Source organism: Mustela erminea, chromosome 2 (assembly GCF_009829155.1).
Source record: "Mustela erminea isolate mMusErm1 chromosome 2, mMusErm1.Pri, whole genome shotgun sequence".
Taxonomy (NCBI): Eukaryota; Metazoa; Chordata; class Mammalia; order Carnivora; family Mustelidae; genus Mustela; species Mustela erminea.
Genome location: NC_045615.1, coordinates 155,313,407 through 155,333,737, shown reverse-complemented (window position 1 = coordinate 155,333,737; position 20,331 = coordinate 155,313,407). Strand labels below are relative to the sequence as shown.

The following is a 20,331-nucleotide window of genomic DNA, read 5'->3' as shown; positions in this document are numbered from 1 at the left end:
GATGGAGTAGGACTATCGTGTCCATATTAAACTCCTGCGAAGTTTAGGTAAGAAAATGTAAAAAACAGTACAGTACTTCACTTTTTACACACTGTGTTGTTGTCAATAGCCGCCCTCTGAGCTTCTGAACCCAATTATGACTGGAAGACACGGTTTGGGATAAAGAAGAACAATAGCTTTTAGCTGGTTAAGCCTCCATCTCCTGCTGAGGTCATGATCCCAAGGTCCTGGGATGCAGTCCTGCCTCCGGCTCCCAGCTCAGCCCAACTCGGCTGCTCCGTTCCCGTGGACCCCTCCCCCGGCTTCCGCTTGCTCGCTCTCTCTCAAATAAATAAATAAAATCTTAAAAATACACACATACTAAAAACAACAACAATAACAACAACAAGGCTGCAGATCCCTCCCAGAGCAAGGGACTGGGGGTTTTATGGGGAAATACAGGATCTACAGGTTTCATCAGGAACCATATATGCACTGCCAGCCTTAGCCCCCTTGGGTGTGGTACCAGGTTCCTGAAACAAAAGGCTAAGAGAGGAGGAGGGGAGTTTTTCAGAAAAGAGTTAAAAGGTTTATTTAAAATAGAGCTTCCTTGATGGGGCGCCTGGGTGGCTCAGTGGGTTGGGCCGCTGCTTTCGGCTCAGGTCATGATCTTGGGGTCCTGGGATCGAGCCCCGAGTCGGGCTCTCAGAGAGCCTGCTTCCTCCTCTCTCTCTACCTACTTATGATCTCTGTCTGTCAAATAAATAAATAAAATCTTAAAAAAAAAAAATAGATCTTCCCTGAGAGCCTGGGCGACTGGGTGGGTGCAGCATCCAAGTCCATTTCCGCTCAGGTCAGGATCTCGGGGTCTTGGGTTCAGCTGGGCACTGAGCTCGGGGCTGCTGGAAATCCTTTCCTCTCCCTCCGCTCCTCCCCGAAATCGCTCTCTAAATAAACAAATAAACAAACAAATAGCTGTTGTTGTAAACAAACAAATAAAATCTTTTTTTTTTCTTTCTTTCTTTTTTTTTTTTTTTTTTTTTAAGATTTTATTGATTGGGACGCCTGGTTGGCTCAGAGGGTTAAAGCCTCTGCTTTGGGCTCAGGTCATGATTCAGGGTTCTGGGATCAAGTCCCTCGTCGGGCTCTTTTCAGCAGGGAACCTGCACCCGCAGAGCAGGGGGCCTCATGCGGGACTTGACCCCAGGACCCTGGATCATGACCTGAGCGGAAGGCAGATGCTTCGCTGACTGATCACCCAGCCGCCGCGGCAACCCTGGTGCAGCCGTTTTGATGTTTGTCCAACTTTAGGCTCTTGAGCGGTTTCAGTGTTACTTTTTCGGAAACTTTCCCATCTTATCTGGTTCCGTCTTCGTCAGATTTACCTGTGGCCGAGAATCTGGTCCTGCTACGACTAATGCACAGGGGACAGGGGCTCCGCGGGACGAGCTCGAGCCCCCGCAGAGCCGCACGGAGAGCGCAGCGCCGGGTACCTCCGAACGTCGGGCGGGGCGGGTACCACTCGCGCCCGACCCTGACCGCTCGGGCCGTGGCCTGACGCAGCCGCTGAGAGCAGTAGCAACCGCCAAAACTCTGCTCCCCGGTCCGTGCGGACTGAGCTCGGCGTTTCCCGGGCAGTTGCGCTCGGGCCGCGGCGCGCCCGTCCCGAAGGCGTTTTCCTTCGCAGAAGCTGGACCTGCGTGGAAGCCTCCAACCGCGGGGCCCCGGGAGCATCTCCCTCCGGGCGCTCTGCGCTCAGGGTCTCCGCAGGCAGCCTCAGGGCAGCCAGCCCGTTCCCGCGGCGGCTGCAGGTGCCCCCGGTTCCCAGGACAGACCGGCGCAAGCTGTCCTCTCGCGTCCGCCCTGGGCATGCAGGCGGCGTCCCTCCCGCTGCGTCTGGCCCGCAGGCCCCGCGGACGCCCCGGCGGCTCGGCGAGGAGACGACGTGCACTGCGGTGTTTGATCCACGGAGTTTCCACCGTCGGTACAACATGTTTCGATCAACACATTTGTCCTCGCAGTGGGAATGCAGAACCCGTCAACGCGCTCCAAAGGTTGGGGAAATGATGTATTTAAATAGGGATCAGATCCCAGCACAGATTTGCTGACCAGAAGGAAAATCACCAACTTTTTAAAAAATTACTTTCTAGGTTAGTAATCTGTGGAGTAGTTCGTAGAGTAAGTTTAGATATAAAATTAGATGAAAATAATAAACAAATATAAACAGAATAAGGTCAATATTGCTTCGAACTTAACATCAAATAAAGTGAATTCGTCTCCAATGAGCTTTTGTCACCCAGTCTGTCATATCTGGCTCCTTGTCATTCATACGTTCCCAGTTATGATGTCTCATACACTCACGTTAAACCAACAAATACACTCAGCTGTTGCTCTAATTTCTAATAGATTATCTGTATGTAAAAAGCAGAGAATTAGGGGCACCGGGGTGGCTCAGTCAGTTAAACATCTGCCTTTGACTCACGGTCTCAGGGTCCTGGGATTGAGCCCCACCCACATCAGGCTCCCTGCTCAGCAGGGAGTCTGCTTCTCCCTCTGACCCTCCCCATTCTTATGCTCTGTCTCTCTCTCAAATAAAATATTTAAAAAAAAGAAGCAGAGAATCACATAGCGATGCATCGTCAGTTATTAACACAAAGATAGCAATGATGAAACCTGTGATTAATTTTGATGCAAGTAAAATCAACACTCTCATCGGTTGGCAATTATATATAGTCATTTATATAATTTTTAATTGGTAAGTCTGTACTTCAAAATAGTGGCTCCGAGCATTTCCATGTAATCTTGGAAACACTGAGTGAATATAATGCAAACATTACGTAAAATTGTCTGACACGTTAAAATTTTAGAACTGCATCATTATTGCCGTACATATATGATAGATCATCGTTCCTGAAAATAGACCGCCCAGGTCTTTCTTCTATTACTTAGCTATTCCTGAAAGACAACCATGAAGCCAGGATGTGCTGCGGTTTAATACTTAACTAAAAAGAAGAGACCGTTCTCCCCGGAGCACGCGTCTGTGACACTGATCACTGTCTCCACTCTTCTGAAATTTACGAGACGAGTATGCAAAACATGAAAGGACTGGACTTCCACCTAGAAACTCGGGCTTTCAGAGCATACCAGCTGCAAGACCTCCATCTACCCACACCTTTGTTCATGCTCCAAGGGCAACGAGGTCATCACTACTTATCATTCATCTCCTTCAGGAAGATTTGAGACAAAGGAAAGACAAGAAGTAACAAGTCATTTGAACACCACTGTCTCTCTGACTTGCCTACCTAAGAGATTTGATTCTTTTCTGCTGCTTTATACAAAATTCAGTACCACTGACCCCTTTCCAATCGGAGATGGATCTGTGACTCTGCCAGTCCAGAACACAATCTTTACAAAATAGAATCAAGGGTTGTATCTCGTGCTCCTCACCCCCCTCTCCCTCATAAAAGACTCTTTTATCTCATCAACTAAGTTGCTAAGAACATCAGTGGTGATTAGGACTTTTCAGGATGGAGCCCCTTTCTCTATGCATAGATAATTAAGAAAACACATGATTTGATTTTAAACCCAGCCACAACACAACTTTAAAATGACGACATTGTCCGGACTTAGTGAAGTTTCATTTAGAAAGACAGACTTTCCCCAGCCACCATCCGCACGTCCAGCCTCTGTGTTAAGTCACTCCCTTTTCTCTTAACAGCCAGGCTAGGGGCACCAGGGTGGCTCAGTCAGGTGAGCAGCTCTCTTCAGCTCAGGTCATGATCCTGGCACCCTGGCATTCCAGGACCCAGCCTGTTTTGGGCTTCCTGTTCAGCAGGGAGTTTTCTTGTCCCTCTCCCTCTGCCCCTCCCCACTGCTCATACTTTCTCATTTTCTCTCAAACAAATAAATAAAATCTTAAAAAAAAAAAAAAATAGCCGGGCTAAGAGGGAACTTGTGGTTCATCTCTACATTATGCAGGTAGAACAGAAAGAAGAGGGATTTGGGGGAAGATGTCCCTCTTCTCATAATCCATACTTTATTTGACCCCCAAAATGGAAACTTCTCCCCTGCATCAGGGGGTTAGGCAACAACTAAGTCTCTTCAGAATTTAAAAGGAATGGATGATACTTCTTTCTTCAAAGCCTAAAAGAAGCAATAGTACTTGACCAGTCCCTCTCTTGGGCCTAGGCACACAGAGCTCTAACTCTGGGCAACAAAATTTAAGATGCCCTATTCTCCCCTCTGTCCAGCCGGGACCCCCTTCCCTCCCACCAAGGGGCTAGGCATCTATCAAGCCAAAGGGACATGCCCACCCTAAAATCAACTCTTCCTCCTTCCAGACCTTATTCTAGTACCCAGGATGCCAGAATTCCATTCCATTCCAGCATCTACATAGGTCTCCTCTCTAGGGGGACCACATGATTGGTGCACCAAGAGGCACTTGTTTGTAGAAGGTGTAGATAGGCTTTAGACAGATGGACCAACATGTGCACGTGCATGCTATGAGATCGTCACAGAGGCGGAGAGTTGGATCTGGGAGGGAAACCGAGACAGGTCAAGGCGGCCTTTCTGCATTTTGCCAAGTTCTACTACAGAATTCAGAGGATCTAAGAATTTCAGACCTGAACCTGGATTTTCAGGTTGTTATAAAATTACGTTTGCCAAACAAGGAGGATAAAACATATTTTATTTATTTAACAGTTTGTCAGATGTATTTCAAACTGTCAAATATTTAGATATGTGCTTTATGGGCCTCTGTTTCTGCCTGTCCACCTGGGCCAGCAAGTCCAGGTCAGGTCCTCATTTTACAGGTACTGAAATGGATCAAGTCGGTGACTTCTTCCCCCGATGCCCACAAAAACATGAAAACAATACACAGCCTCATTCACACAGGCTTCTTTTTTTTAAGATTATATTTATTTATTTGACAGAGAGTGATCACAAGCAGGCAGAGAGGTAGACAGAGAGAGAGGAAAGGAAGAAGGCTCCCCGCTGAGCAGAGAGCCCGATGCGGGGCTCACACAGGCTTACCAGCGAATTACATCCAGGCTCTTCAGCATGGTGACGTCAAGCAAGCTGCTGGCACTCTTTCCTCCAAGGCTGGAAAACCATAAATGTGAAGGGAAACTAAAATGATGTGGAAAGCTAACAACCATAACAACAATAATTATGAGAATCTTTGGAGAGTCTGAAGGCTGGGGAATCCCCTGAAAGTCGTCTTAGTCTTGGGAACATTGAACTGGGAGAGAGGTTGAGTGGAGTGGATTCAACCCTGGGCAGTGTAAGTGGAAGAAAGCTTCTATAATCTGCTCAGGCATTCAGGTAACTTTAAAATGTTAATAAGATCATAAAACATGGGCTGAATAAATGAGAAGACAGTCCATGCTCTTGAAGTGAATAACTCACTATCACAAAAGTATCAATCCTCTTCAAATTTATAAGTTAAATGCAATCCTCATTAAAATTCCAGGTGAATTTTTAATTCAAAATCCTTATTTGAAAATGAATGCAGAAATTTTAAAATCTACAAGAAAGAAGTCAAAAAAGGAAAAGTAATGTGTGGGAATGTACATAAGTAGATATTAAGATATAATAAAAAAACATATACAAATAGTTAATTAAAACAGAATAGAAATCCAGGTCTATATGGAACTTAAAACTATAGTAATGGCATCATAAATCACTGTGAAAAGGTTGTTTTGTAGCTATTGTGACATTTTTCTTCAATGTGTAGAAAAATTAAATTGGAATGTTATCAAATAGATAACATTTGAAGATACAAAGGGACTAAACTCTTTAAGGTAAACTTATAATACTCTGGAATTAATAGGGAAGAATGTAAGTAAACATATTCATAACATGGGGTCAGGAACAACCTACTTCAAAAAGATTCATAAAAGAACAAATCTTAAGCAAAATAGTGGTAGATTTGCAATTCTAAAACTGACAAGGCATTAAAATTTAGAAAATAAAAGAAAGTCCACAAAGAAAATAAAATAAAATGCACCATCAAATGGCCAGGGGTCCTACAGAGGATTTTTAGGGTAGTAAAGCTGTTCTGCATGGTTCTGTGACAGTGGACAAAGGACATTACGCATTTGTCAAAACCCACAGAACTGTACAACCCAAATGCTGAACGTTAATGTACGCAACTTCAAAAACATCATTTATGAGGTCAAAGACCAGAGGAAAGAATGCAGACTATGACAAGAGAATTTAACTGTATTCTAAATGTACGAAACAACTTCACCAGAAGGGTCAGGGGAAATGGTGTCAACCCTCACAACTTTAGAAACCTTCTGTTAAGACGAAGGGCCAAAGGAATAATGCATAAGCACTACACTCCAGCTGATAAAGTTATTTCCCGTGGAGATACTTGCTAACAATTCTGATACTGCTACCATGTGTGCTGGAACTGAATTATTAGTAAGTGGATGGAAGATACTAGGAGCCAAGTTTCTCACTGTTGGAACGGACATTAACAAATAAGAGAGGCGAGGAGGCTGAAATGATCCAGGTGGTAATGGAGTCGAGCTGGAGAATCAGTAAGAACCCATGTTTAACCTAAGGTAGCTACAGATGGTTACATACAGAAATATTTATGAATATGTGTATATACACTGGGTTTCATACATACACATGTGTGCTTGCTCTGTCCACAGAGAAGGCCTGAAAGAAATGATAATTCAGAAGCCATGAACATACCTAGCACTCTGACCCTAGTTTCTAATGCCATTCTCACCAACAAAAGGAGTAAAGGATCCTAGTAGAAATGACTGTTAATAATCAGAATGAGCCTAGAGTATATTGTAGTATCAGGAAGACTGGAAGTGCTCAAAAAAAGGGGGGAAAAACCCCACGAAGACTGGGGTAAGTCAGTGGGACAAAGGAGCCAATATAAAGAGTTCCTAGTGGTCAAAGCTGGAACAAAATATATACAGTAGTACTGAATTATAACCCAAAGTATAAATAAATGTCCATGAGTTAGTCCACACTAATATAAATAAATGATTGTATAAATTAATAAATGAGAGAGAAGAGACAAAACTTTCCTGCAAAAGCATTACAAATAAAGTATGTGAACTTTTTCCCCCTTAAAAAAAGGGACCATAAGTCCCCACGCCTTCTGCATAGATATTGCATAGTGAATTTCTTCCAAAGTATTCTCTATGTTTAAAAAGGGGGGAGAAAAGAGATTTTACAAGAGAGAAACCTGAAAAACACTGCTTTGGCCAACTAATCAAAATCAACATCAACAATCATAAATCATGCTGATGATTGATATGATGGAATGAAAATGAAACTTGAGGGGCGCCTGGGTGGCTCAGTGGGTTGAAGCCTCTGCCTTCGGCCCAGGTCATGATCTCAGGGTCCTGGTATGGAGTCCCGCATAGGGTTCTCTGCTCAGCAGGGAGCCTGCTTCCTCCTCTCTCTGCCTGTCTCTCTGCCTACTTGTGATCTGCCTCTGCCAAAGAAATAAATAAAATCTTTAAAAAAAAAAAAAAAGAAAATGAAAATGAAACTTGACATCTGTGGGCTCCCTCCTAAAAAGCTGTAAACTCAGTTTATTAATGAGAAAAACATGAGACAAATTCCAAGAGAGGGACATTCTATAAAATACCTGGGCCAGTATTCCTCAAACTTCTGTCAAGTTCATCAAAACCAAGAAAAGTCTGAAAAACCATCACTCCGAGAGGAGCCCAAGGAGACCCAAAGACTAAATAAAATGTGATACCTGTTTGGGATCCTGGACCAAGAAAGTGTATGAGGTAAAAACTAAGGAAATCCAAATAAACTATCGTTCATTAATTGTAACAAATGTATTATTCAAATGTAAGATGTTAATAGGGAAAACTGTGTGGGAGTGAGAGAGAGTGTGGGAACTGCACTGTGGGCTCAGCTTTTCTCTAAATCTAAAACTGCTTTAAAAAAATAAAGCCTATTAATTTTTTAAAAATGCAATTTACAGATGAGGAAATCCAAAAACCTTAAGAGCATATAAAGAGATAGTCAAACTCATTAATTATCAGACTAATGCTAATTAAAACAACCATGAGATATCACTTTATGTCTGTGAGACTGAGTGAAATTACAAAGCTGTGTAAAGCCCAGGGTTGGTGGAGATCTGGGGACAAAGGCCCCCTCATGCACCGCTGGTTGGAGAGCTGGCTGTTCTATGCATTCTGGGAGGAATCTAGAGGCTCGTGGTCAATTACACATACACAGAAACTCTGTATGTTCTGCTCCTGGAGATACATAAAACATACCAAATTTTCACATGGTCCACAGGAGAATATGCAGGAGAATGCCTCTGTAGCACTGTTCGTGCAGGCAGAGAGTCAAATGAAAACTGGATCTCCAGTCCTAGCCTAGAAGAATAAACAGGTAGAATGTTAAGAATGCACACCATGGGAAGTTACACACATGTTAAACACAGCAAACAGTGTATGTATAGCAACATGGATCGGTCTTAAAATCACAGTGCTGGCAAAAAAAATACAAAACACATGGAATTTTTATACATGACCATCTATGTTGATTAAAAATACATACAAGCATAGGCAGAGGGAAATGGGGTATGAGGAATGGGCGTAAATTAAACAAGAGCTGAGCCTTCCGTGCCCCAAAGATGATAGCGTGCATTAACTGAAGGGTATGATTAACATCATTAACTTGCCTTAGGCACATGAGACCCAACAAGAGAAAAAGATCCCAAGTCAGATATAGAATTAAGGCCTGATAGGGTGCCTGGGTGACTCAGTGGGTTAAGCCTCTGCCTTTGGCTGAGGTCGTGATTTCAGGGTCCTGGGATCAAGCCCCGCATCGGGCTCTCTGCTCAGCAGGGCGCCTGCTTCCCCCTCCTCTCTGCCTGCCTCTCTTCCTACTTGTGATCTCTCCCTCTCTCTGTCAAATAAATAATTAAAATCTTTAAAAAAAAAATTAAGGCCTGAGGACCTCCTCATTCCTACAATTGAGGTCTTGTCCAGCTCTACACTGTCCACGGTTTTTCCAAGAACTCTCCCACAGTCTGTGATACTAGCTGAGGGAGAAGTAGATATTATGTGGTGTCCAAAAAAAATTCTCCATTGTAAATTATTTAGGGCTCCCGTACCCATGTCTCCTTGGCACAGGCCCAATCTGTCATAAAGATACCACTCTCAGAGATCAGGTGCACCTGTGGTCTCCTGCCCAGGGACCAGTAAAACCAGGAGCAGGCCACACTTTTCATCTTCTATGTGCTCTTGAAGAGTAGCCTATGTTGTCATTTACACTTGTAATACCAACCGACTCCAACAATTGCTGAGACAGAAAAGTGATAATGACTCCCCAAGTTTGAGTCCTGCCTCAATGTCCTAACCCTCACATGGTACTGAGCAGAGCCAGATTTAACAGACTCAGAAGAAACTCTGATCTGCTCAAGACGTTGAGGAACAACTCTCCAGGGAACAGAATTAGTTCTAAGTGGTTGAAACAGAGACTGGTTCACAAGAAATGTTATCAGACTCATGATTCCACTGAGTTAAGACTAGACTTTAATCCCTTCAAGATCTCTAACTGGAGCCACTGGTAACAATTATTTTAACAGCTGAAAATTAGTGTGGACTATGTGCCAAGCATTGTTCAAAACAATTTTAACTGCACTACTTCATTCCAGCACACACACACAAAGCTCTATGAAATAGCTACAGTTATTATGCAATATTTATGTGAAAAAGCAGAAAATTGACAACATAGGACATGAAGTGACGGGCTGAAGGTTACCCTCAGTAAATGGCGGTGGAGCTGGGATTCAGAGCTAGGCAGGCTGACGTCAGAGCCATGGCTTCAATGTGTGTGTGTGTGTGTGTGTGTGTGTGTGTGTGTGTGTGTGTGTATACAGCACTCCCCATAGCACATACCCTTCCCAACATGTATATACCTCACTGCAACTTCTCTAAATTATGCCAAAGTTACAATAGAAGAAGTTTTTCATGGTTTTGTCAGGAAAGCATTGTCTACCCATATATTCTAATAGCCAGCTTCATTTCGTTTATTTTTGTCTGCATCTGAAGATTTTAAAGTTTCCTTCCTCTCTTACTTCCTTCTTTCCTTTCTGATACTGCCACAGAATTGCTAAAGATATGGCAGAATTTGTTTTAAAGACTCTATTTATTTATTTGAGAGAGAATGAGAGAGCGAGAGAGAGAGAGCATGAGAGAAGCAGACTCCCCACCAAGCAGGGAGCCCAGTGTGGGACTCAATCCCGGGACTCCAGGATCATGACCTGAGTTGAAGGCAGCTGCTTAACCCACTGAGCCACCCAGGTTGCCAATATGGCAGAATTTTTAATATGTGTCCAGCATCTTGCAAAATTGCAAGATTATAACAATTGATAAGACACTTGGTGATAGTTCCCATCTACTGAAGAATTGTATCTAGAACATACAGAAAAGAGGTAAAAATAAGAAAAATCTTTAAAATCCTCCCTATGGTTGAGATCCTCCAAAAAAAAAGACAAGAGCTCTTTTTTCTCCTGATAGAAGTCTGTTTCTCTCTGTCCCGGCCCCCATGCTATTTTTCAAAAACACCAGCACCAAATGAAAACGGCTCTTACTCTCCCAGATATTCAGTACATTGTTTTAGGTAAAAGAATTGAGGAAACAAACTAGCAAATGTGACAAAGAGAGAAGAAATCACCATTTTTAGTTACTGTCCATTTCATGCATAGATTCAACAAACAAGTTCTTACAGAATGTTTAAAATCTTGTATGGACCCTGATATACAAAACAAATTTATCAGAGGTAGAAATAAAAATCTATTTTGAAATAAGCATCTATGAAGCTTGCTATAAAATTCCTCTACTGCTAAGACTATAGTGGCATACAGTGTATTTTATTGATGTATATTGTGTATTCTATTATGTATACTCTATTAACTTTTTAAATCTCACCAACATTTTTAAAAATATTTATTTATTTGTTTATGTGAGGGGGCTGGGGCAGAAGGAGGGGGGAGAGAATCTCAAGTAGACGCCCCACTGAGCGTGGAGCCTGACGCGGGGCTTGATCTCAAAATCCTGAGATCATGAGCAGAGCTGAAATCAAGAGTCAAACGCTTAACCGACTGAGCCACCCAGCCTCCACTAATCTCATTAACTTTTCTAAAAAATAATGACCAGCAGTCTATTGACAGCCAGTGTATTTGAAGGCTATCATAAGTTATCAAGTGCCTAAGAAATAGAAATTTATTCTAGTGTAAGCTTTAAAAAAAAAAAAAAAAAAAAAGACCGCATTGGTAGATCAAGGTGGAGACATAGTCGTAAAATATATAGATATGGAGACATAGATATATGTCCATATTATACATACTAGTGCTCCCTTCCAGTACTATAACTAAGAACTATCTGTCAAAATAAAAAGTTGAGTGATACCACGTGTGCTGAAAGCCTCACTATACTTCAGGTAAATACACTGATTTTGGAGTCTGAATCGAAAGGAACTTCTGTTTCCCATCAGTGCGGTACCAGAGGAAAAGAGCACTGAGCTGAACAAAAGTAGAGACCAGAGTTTTATATATACATATAAAATAAACTCCCCAATCTGCCCCCCAGTCCCATCTGCAAAATATTGCCAGGACACTAAATAACCTCTCCAATTCCTTGTCATCCTTGTATCTCTGACAGCAGTTTACTGTTGTGCTGGTGGTGTGGCTCCAAGCCCAGGTTCTGAAACTTTTTAAAAAATATTACCCAAATGAAACCAGATGGGATGGGGAGGGAGACAAACCCTAAGAGACTCCGAATCTCACAAAACAAACTGAGGGTTGCCGGGGGTGGGGGGATAGGGAGAGGGTGGTGGGGTTATGGACATTGGGGAGGGTATGTGCTATGGTGTGTGCTGTGAAGTGTGTAAACCTGGTGATTCACAGACCTGTACTGCTGGGGCTAATAATACATTATACACTAATTTAAAAAAAAAATTTTTTTTTAATAAAAAAATATATTATACAATTGTCCCACTAGATGGCAGCAGAATCCTGGTTACTGTACAATTGCAGGCCTTGCGTTCTGTCTCTGTAGCATCCTGAATCCCACTATCAAAAAGTTAATGGTAGGACTTTGCCACGGTTATCAAAACACTTGAGTTTCGCTCTCAGCTCTGCTATTTATTAACTGTATGATCTTGGGCATATGAGTGTGTTGAGGTTTCTGATTACCTACCACCACATTAAAGGACATCTTCCAGATCTAACGCTACGATTGAATATTGTTGTCATAGCAAGAACATGATGTGTTCAAACACGAATGTCTCTTTTTCCACCTTAAGCCATTCAAACCGTCTGCATTTGGCACGAAGAAAACGTCCATTCTCTCTCTGTGAGACCTTGGACAATTAACAATATTTTTGTTGCCTCATCTGTAAAATGGGGAAAATATTAGTATCTCTAAGTGGTGTTATAACGAGTAAACAGATATGACGAGTAAAGCGGTTAATAAGTGTTAGCTGTGATAATTTTTTATTGTTATGGTTTTGCTCCATGGCATCTGGCCTCTCACAGACCATATAATGGTCCTACCAGCGCTTTCTCCTGAAACTTGAGAGGCTATGCCAGTGGCTTCAGGCTGACTCTCACTTACAGGCTCAGAGTCTGCACAGGACCAGCCCACAGGTCCAGGAATCTCTCAGAGAATTCTCCCCACTCTAAGGTGCTACAAAAAGTTCCAGGCTTGGATATCTAAGTCCTGAAGGGATCGAGGTGTTCCGCCTCAATCAGTTCTCACTGAAACTCCTTGAAAGAGCCCTGTAAGTGTCCTCTGATGTGGAGCTGTACCCTGGAGTCTCATGGAGTCCTCCTTAGGGAATGCAGGGTGGACCTGAAGGCCAGCAGGTAAGGCGGGCGAGCTTCCGATCTTAGCAAAACACTGCAGAGACTAGAAACGGAAAGATACCTAGATACCTATACCTTGATTGCAGAAGCCAATGTATCTGGCTCCTCCTTAAACTGGCTCTCTGGATTCACCACAGTCATCCATTCTATTACTTCCAAATTAACATACTGTGTTATGTATTATGTGATGAGAGTTGCCAGCTTCTCTCAGGTATTGGTTTAAAGCCTTGAACACATAAAATATTAAGGATGCCAAAGACATCAAGTCCTGAAACAGAATTCCTAGGAGTCTCTGTGCTGCTTTGACCTCATTAGCTATCATCGCTTTGAGAATATTGGATGCTAATAGCCAGCAAAATTAAGGTGCAAAGCAAAGCAAAACTAGCTGGAGTCACTACCAGGAACCATCCCTTAACTACCTACGTTGCAACAAATTTCTCTCTCTCTCTCTTTTTTTTTTTTTTTCTTTAACTCTATGTTTGGTATATAATTTCTTTAGCAGTAATATCGATGTACGTTGATGACTTGCTCTGTGCAACAAGATGAGTCCGGCCAGGATATCAGGGCTGACAAGCTGGGATGAATCAGAGAACATGGCCCAACCGCCCCGGTCAGAGCCGGTGGTGAGAAGGCAGCAGCAGGGGCGGGCCGGGCCTGGAACACGCAGCACCCTCACATGCTGGCGGGCATGAGGATAGGACCGTAGAGACTTCAGGGCATTCGGAGGTCTGAGGCTGCTGGAGTCAAGAGGAAACCAGAGAAAGCCGTGATGTCCTCTTTCATGAGGCAGTGTTAGTAACCCGTCCGCTTCCGCCCCTGATTCTTGACTCACCAAGGATGCCAAAGGGCCTTCCAAAAGGCAAGTAAGATTAAAGAGTTCTCCCATGCCTATCTCAGCTTTAGAAAGAATAACGAGTACAAAATAAAAGACCAGCGGAGCGGGGAGAAGAGGCCAACCTCCACTTACGTATTCTTTAGCTCAGGAAACAGTTCTGCTAACAGACCAGACCACACGGCTCTCAGAAGGGCAGACACCACAACTGGTCTTTTTCTCACCAGCGACCCGTCCGGGGCCTGGCACTCACACGCTCCCCGTGAAGGTCTGCCCTCCTTACTGTGGTTGCGGATGATAACTGGGTAGACACGAACTCCAAAAGTCTGTGATCGTGTCCTGCTGAGGGACCAAAGGACAGAGTCGTAAACCCCCTGACCTTTAGCCCTCTCCTGTTCTTGGAGCTGAATTCATATACGAACACACAAAAGAACATCACCACCCCAAACAAGAAGGGAAGCCAGGATATAGGCTTCAAAGGAGGCAAACGCCCCACGTGCCTGTTACAACGGGGGACCACCGGCACCCTGAACACCACTCCCAGGACTGGTGAATTCTTTAGAATCGCTTCGCAAACAGTACAACAGGCGGCAAGTCAGAAGACCTGTAGCCTGCACCTGCTGTGGGCATCCACCGGCCGTGAGACCCGAGAAAGTCATTGAATTTTTTTTTTTTCTTAAGTTAGATTAGCCTGTTAGGCTAATTTCAGCAATAATAGCCCATTTCAGCAATAATATTCTGGTTCTAAGCTGATCATGAAGAAGAGAAAATTGGATTCAACAAGGGCCAGCCAGCGTTCCTGATCTGTATAAATTCCCACACAGTCTTTTACTCTCCCTAATCCACATACTTTTCAGTGTGTGAACAACTAAACTGCTTACAGGAGATTTACTAGTGACATAAACTCAAGGAGGATTCCAGCAAATTACATGTAATCATCTTTCTGTGTGCTTTAGAGCAGTGTGAACTCTCACTGTTCCAACACGCTCCTGAATTTGTTAACGGCGAGCATGGAAAAATTAAAAACAAAACCAAAAAAAGCGAAAAACAAAACAAAACAAAAAACCCTTTAAACAGCTTAACGTTAATCTTTAAAAAAAATATATAAGGATCTTTATTCTTTATTCAAGAAATTTTATATGTAATGATCTTTACATTTCCCCAGATGTCACATGAAAATGATGGTGAGCGGGCGCCTGGGTGGCTCAGTGGGTTAAGCCGCTGCCTTCGGCTCAGGTCATGATCTCAGGGTCCTGGGATCGAGTCCCGCATCGGGCTCTCTGCTCAGCAGGGAGCCTGCTTCCTCCTCTCTCTCTCTCTCTACCTGCCTCTCTGCCTACTTGTGATCTCTGTCTGTCAAATAAATAAATAAATAAATCTTTAAAAAAAAAAAAAAGAAAAGAAAATGATGGTGAGCAAGTGTTAATAAATGAAACTATCAGAAGACAATGATGGGGTAGGTGGGGAGGCAGAGGGAAGTGAGCCCTGGGGGTGGAATTCTGGGACACTCAGCTAATATTCCTGCAACCCTGAGGCTTCCCATGTATGGTGTCTTCAAGGAGGGATGGGGCGGGGGATGTTGTGTTTGGGAGCTGAGACAGCCTGGGTGACGTTAGGAGAAGACCCCTTCACGTGACCGTTCATCCACACCATCCCACCAGGGTGCCCCTTTCCTCCACCAAGGCTACGACTGCAAAGGTTCATCCCTTCAACGTGCACTACCTTCCGATCTAATGCGCATTTTCTATCCAGTTCCAGTTGGGAGGAAGACAGGATCAGCCTTCTGTTCTGTTTCTCCCACTGAATGTAGCTAGACACTGAACGGTGATTCGTGCAACAGGTGGGCTAGGAAGGAGGACAGGATCTGGAACACCATGGAAACAATGGGGTATTTACCTTTCTGTACCCCCGCTCTCCCCTGGCCTAACTGCCAAAGTGCCTACACCCAGAGGTGAGCATTAGTGAACCAGGCAAACCTCCCTAGTCTAGGCTTGAGGAGTGGTTGAGGGGTCACTTGCCAGCACGGAGCAGGAGGGTCCACGGGGGTCTAAAATTCTGAAGAAGGAACCCCTACTTCCCTGCTTGGAAGAGCTATGCTACTAAGACCTAAGAGAGTGGGGAGGGAGAGGTAAAGTCTTACTGCTTGTCTCCCTCTCTCTCTTTCAACCTCCAAGCTACAAACACTGGCAGAGCCATGAGAAATGCTGGCAGAGCAGAGTAAATCAGATTTCAGATTTCTGGCAGCAGGACTTAAAAGGGGGGCCTTGGGGACATGGAAAGGCATGGGAAAAACACAGAAAGGGAGGAGCTCAAGGAAGCCATCTTCCAGAGTTGGCTGTGCACTCCTGGTCACACCCCCAACCTGGGCATGCACGGGGCTGACCCCAGATGCCCTAGGAAACATTCTGAGAAGTCAACTAAAAGCACAATCATTGCCCAGGTACCAGACTTGCAAATCAAATATGGTATACTCACAGGTCAGATCCAAACAGGACTGCAAAGACTTGGAGAGCAGGAACGAAAGAGGGGCTGTCACAGCAGACTCAGCCGACACTGAAAGAAAAATGAGGGGACATGACACACATGTCTATGCACATAAATTTGATGAAATAATATAGATGAAATAGACTAATTAATAATTGTTCAAAAACCACATAATACCTAAATTTATCTGAGATAAAACCATTCAGGAGCTCAGAAGCTAAAATCAAAGTATGGGCAGGTCTGTCTTCCTTCCTGAAAGCTCAAGAGGTGAATCCTGAATCCTTTAGGTAGCCTCTTCCAGGGTTTAGAGGCCACCCACATTCCTTGGCTCATGGCCCTCTTCCTGTGTCTTCAAAGCCAACTTCACATCTCCCTCTACCTTTGGTCTGTAATTACATTTCCCTCTGACTCTTCTGCTTCTTTCTTCAATTTTTAAGGACCCTTGTGATCACATTGGGCCCACCCAGATAATCCAGGATAATCTCCCTATTTTAAATCCAGCTGATTAGCAACTAATTCCATTTGCAACCTCAATTCTCCCTTGCTATGTAACTTGACATACTCACAGATTCTAGGGATTAGGATGTGGACATCTTTGAGTGGCCATTATTGTTCCTGACATAGCAGACCAAGTACTACCTGATGAATTTTAAGAATCCAACATGGAATTTAAAAAGATACTGGAATGTTTAAGGCAAAGCTAAAGCTAAAGAAGGATTTCACACATAGGCCAAAGAAAGCTTACTCATATATGACTGAAAATTCAAATTTTTTCTCGTAAATTCTCCATACCTTGTTAATGTTACCCAAAGGTCAGTAATGGTTTGGGTCAATAACTCCATAAGCATTTTAAAGTCCATTTGGGGTGCCTGGGTGGCTTAGTCAGGTTTCGACTCAGATCATGATTTCAAGGTCCTGGGATGGAGTATAGCATAGGGCTCTCTGCTCAGCGAGGAGGAGTCTGTTTCTCCCTCTCCCTCTGCCCCTCCCTCCCCTTTGTATGTTCCCTTGCGCGCGCTCTCTCTCTCTCTATCAAATAAATAAATAATTTTTTTAAAAGGTAAATAAATGAAAGTCCATTTGGTGTTCTGTGTGGTTAGGAAACCAAAGGAAGACACCATGTATTATAAAATAAAAGCCAAACTGAATTTAGAAATGTATCTGAATTTAGAAATGTACCTGATAAATGTAATCATAGAACACAAAGAAGCACAACTTACTGATGCACCTAAAATAAAATGAATAGAATTTCATTAGTGGAGGAAAAACTCTGGGAAGAAAATAGAAAAATGTATAGAAAAATACCATAATAACCAAAATTATTCTTACACGATGTGTGTTTTTGAAAAATAATCATGTGATTAATCATATAATTATGACCATATAGGGTGAACGGAAGCAATATTTATAAGGACAATACCCTTGGGTTGAAAATAAAAATATCTCCATCTGACAATAGCTAATGAGAAATGTAATCTAGGATTCTATTAGACAGAGGACAATCTGTGGCTTGTCAATAGACAATATTGACAAGTGACTTGCTTTATGTTAGTAAGTATATTTCTGGGGAACAGATACACCAATGATTCTTAAGCTTTCTTCCACAGAAGATATGCAATGGTCATAAATGAGATTGAAGTTCAATTTTCTATACAGTTTCTATACTATTTCTATACTCTTTCTGATGCCACCTTTTTCTTTCACTCCAGGTATATATAGTCAACAATTTGAGAATTAAATTCATGTTATTATAGACATAACACAAGAACCCACTAGCTTCTTGAATTTTCCCTCCTTCTAATACCTAAATAATTACCATCTGGGTCTCTATTATGTATGATGACACAAAGTGCTCCTTCATAAGTTCTGAGAATCTGCAAATGGAGCTGACATCCTCCTGGTTGTGGCCATGCCAGGCTTCCTCACCATGTTTCCCCAGCCCCACCATCTCACAGCTGTTCTTTATGCTGGTGATGTCGTCTCTGCTCTGCCTCACCCTGAAACTAGACACGGCCTTTCTTTCTACAAACACAGCTGACATGAGACTTTTTTCTTCAAAAGACCGCGGTAAAACATGCAGTAAAGCCCTGTTGAATAAATGCAAAGTTTATAGAAACATAAGGCAGTTACAGCACAAAACAGTAGGAAACCCTACTCCTAAAATCAGTCATCATTCCTCAACTCTCAGCTGAATTCCTAGGGCCCATTCATTCATCCCACTGAGGAAAACCTATCTTTACTTTGTTCTAGCCTCTCAGGAGAAATCAGACCAGCTGACCCCATAACAATCTTACAGACGTGCTATTGTGATCACAGAAAACACAGTCATTTACGTTGTTTTGTGGAGCAGTTGGATTTCTTTTTTTCCAAATCCGTCATTCTCAAATAGGATCTTATTTTACCTTCACATAACTCAAGGTTCATGCAAAAGTTTACTCCAAAAACCAAAATGACATCTATATCTCTCCCCAAAATGATAAGGAATTTATCTTTGGCAACACCAAGTGCCAATGAGAGCTTTGAAGTTCCAGGGTTTTTTTCCCTAAACACTCTAAAGAATGCAGATCAGTTCCCTGCCTTCCCCACCCCTCCTACCCTGCATACACACAGGTGCCTCACAAGTGGAAAGTGTTTCCCAATCCATTGTTAATGGAAAGGAGGGAGATAATGTGTTTGTTTATGGAATTGCTGGCCCCTGCCCTACCATATACATGCAAAAAATAATTTTGTATAGCCTCTAATTCTTTTTATTTTAAAAAATAAGTGGTATGTAAATTGCCATGTGATGACTGTTATGAGTAACATATCACCATTGATCTCCCCCAACAACCAATGGTCCATCCAGTATGTTGTGACCCTATGACTCAGAGCAGGCAGTCGTCCTAACCTAAGATCTTCCCTCTCCTAGCTTTGTTTCCAAACTTACACATGCCGTGAAAGGAGTATTTTCCAAAGTACCTGTACAGATGTGGAATTGAAAGTGCATATATGTGTATAATCAAAGCAATAATACCTCTACATCATAATCAAAGAAAGCTTACATAATATAGCATGGAACAGCTATAAGTCAATAGCATAAGTAGTGCTTGATGCTACCTAAAAATATGCAAGGTAGTAGTTAAGTATACACATTTTGGAATCAGAAGGATGTGGGTTCAAATCCAAGTTCTACCTATCCTTACTGTGAATGTGAGCAAGTTACATGACTTCTGAGTCAACTTTCAGACCTGGAAAAGGGCACATTAATACAGATCCTAGAAGGTTATCGTACAGTGCAAGAGATACAGTGGTGCTTCTAGAAAATCAGAACCCCAACTTGGCTGGGCCTGAAGTACCATCTTACAGCCTTTGGGGCTCTAGTCAGCTTACTCTTCATCCTCTATAGCTACTACTTCATATCCTTTTCCTTTCCTCCAACCTGTGCCTGTGTCTCACCTCCAATGCTACTGAGATAAAAGGAAACCATCCTAAGTAGGAGGGCTATACAATTTCTCAGCCAGAGTGAGACAATTTTGAGCACAAAGGGGGATAGTCTTATAATTACATTAGGACAATAAGTATCAATTGAGAAGTTAAAATTATAATTAAATTCTTATCAAAAACTCAAACTCAGTATCCAAACTAAATTTATCTTCTTCAAAATATCTGGACCACCTTCAGTGTTTCCAGTCTCAGTAAATAGTTTACTGGTGTCCCTGGTTGAAAAACTGGAGCCATCCTTGACTTTTCCTTCTCCTTCTTCCTCTATATCCAGTCAGTTCTATTTCGTAAGTATCATTCAAGTCGGTTCACTTTTTATCATTCTCATTGATACTAACCCAGTCCAGATCCTCACCATCTTTCATCTCCATCACAAACCCTCTAGAAAGAGGTTGTATTAATCAACTACAAGTATTTAAGAAGTATACATTGCAGGGCTACTATTTTCCTTTCTTGATGTCCTTCAAGGGTATCCCACCTAAAAAGAAAGTTGTCACAAGAAAAGTAAAACACAGAAGTGAAGAGCAGGCAGATACCTCTTGTAGCATGTAAAGAATTAGGGGTTAAAATCTTCTTTTTATATGTGAAAAAATAGTGTGTAGGAAGAAGACATAACTAAACCTAAAGCTACATTTCTCAACGTTTCTAGCTATCTGAGCCAATGAATTTCATTTTTCTTTTTGATGAA

At 42.6% G+C, this 20,331-nt stretch overlaps 1 long non-coding RNA gene across 1 annotated transcript; it reads right to left on the bottom strand.

Annotated features, from left to right (window-relative positions):
* Nucleotides 1-4,999: 4,999 nt before the first annotated feature.
* On the bottom strand, nucleotides 5,000-16,416 carry LOC116585176. The gene is made up of 4 exons (XR_004283489.1): nucleotides 16,341-16,416; nucleotides 16,155-16,232; nucleotides 8,247-8,348; nucleotides 5,000-5,079 (listed from the first exon to the last, which is right to left on the bottom strand). It is a non-coding gene; the product is annotated as an uncharacterized LOC116585176 (long non-coding RNA).
* Nucleotides 16,417-20,331: the final 3,915 nt, after the last annotated feature.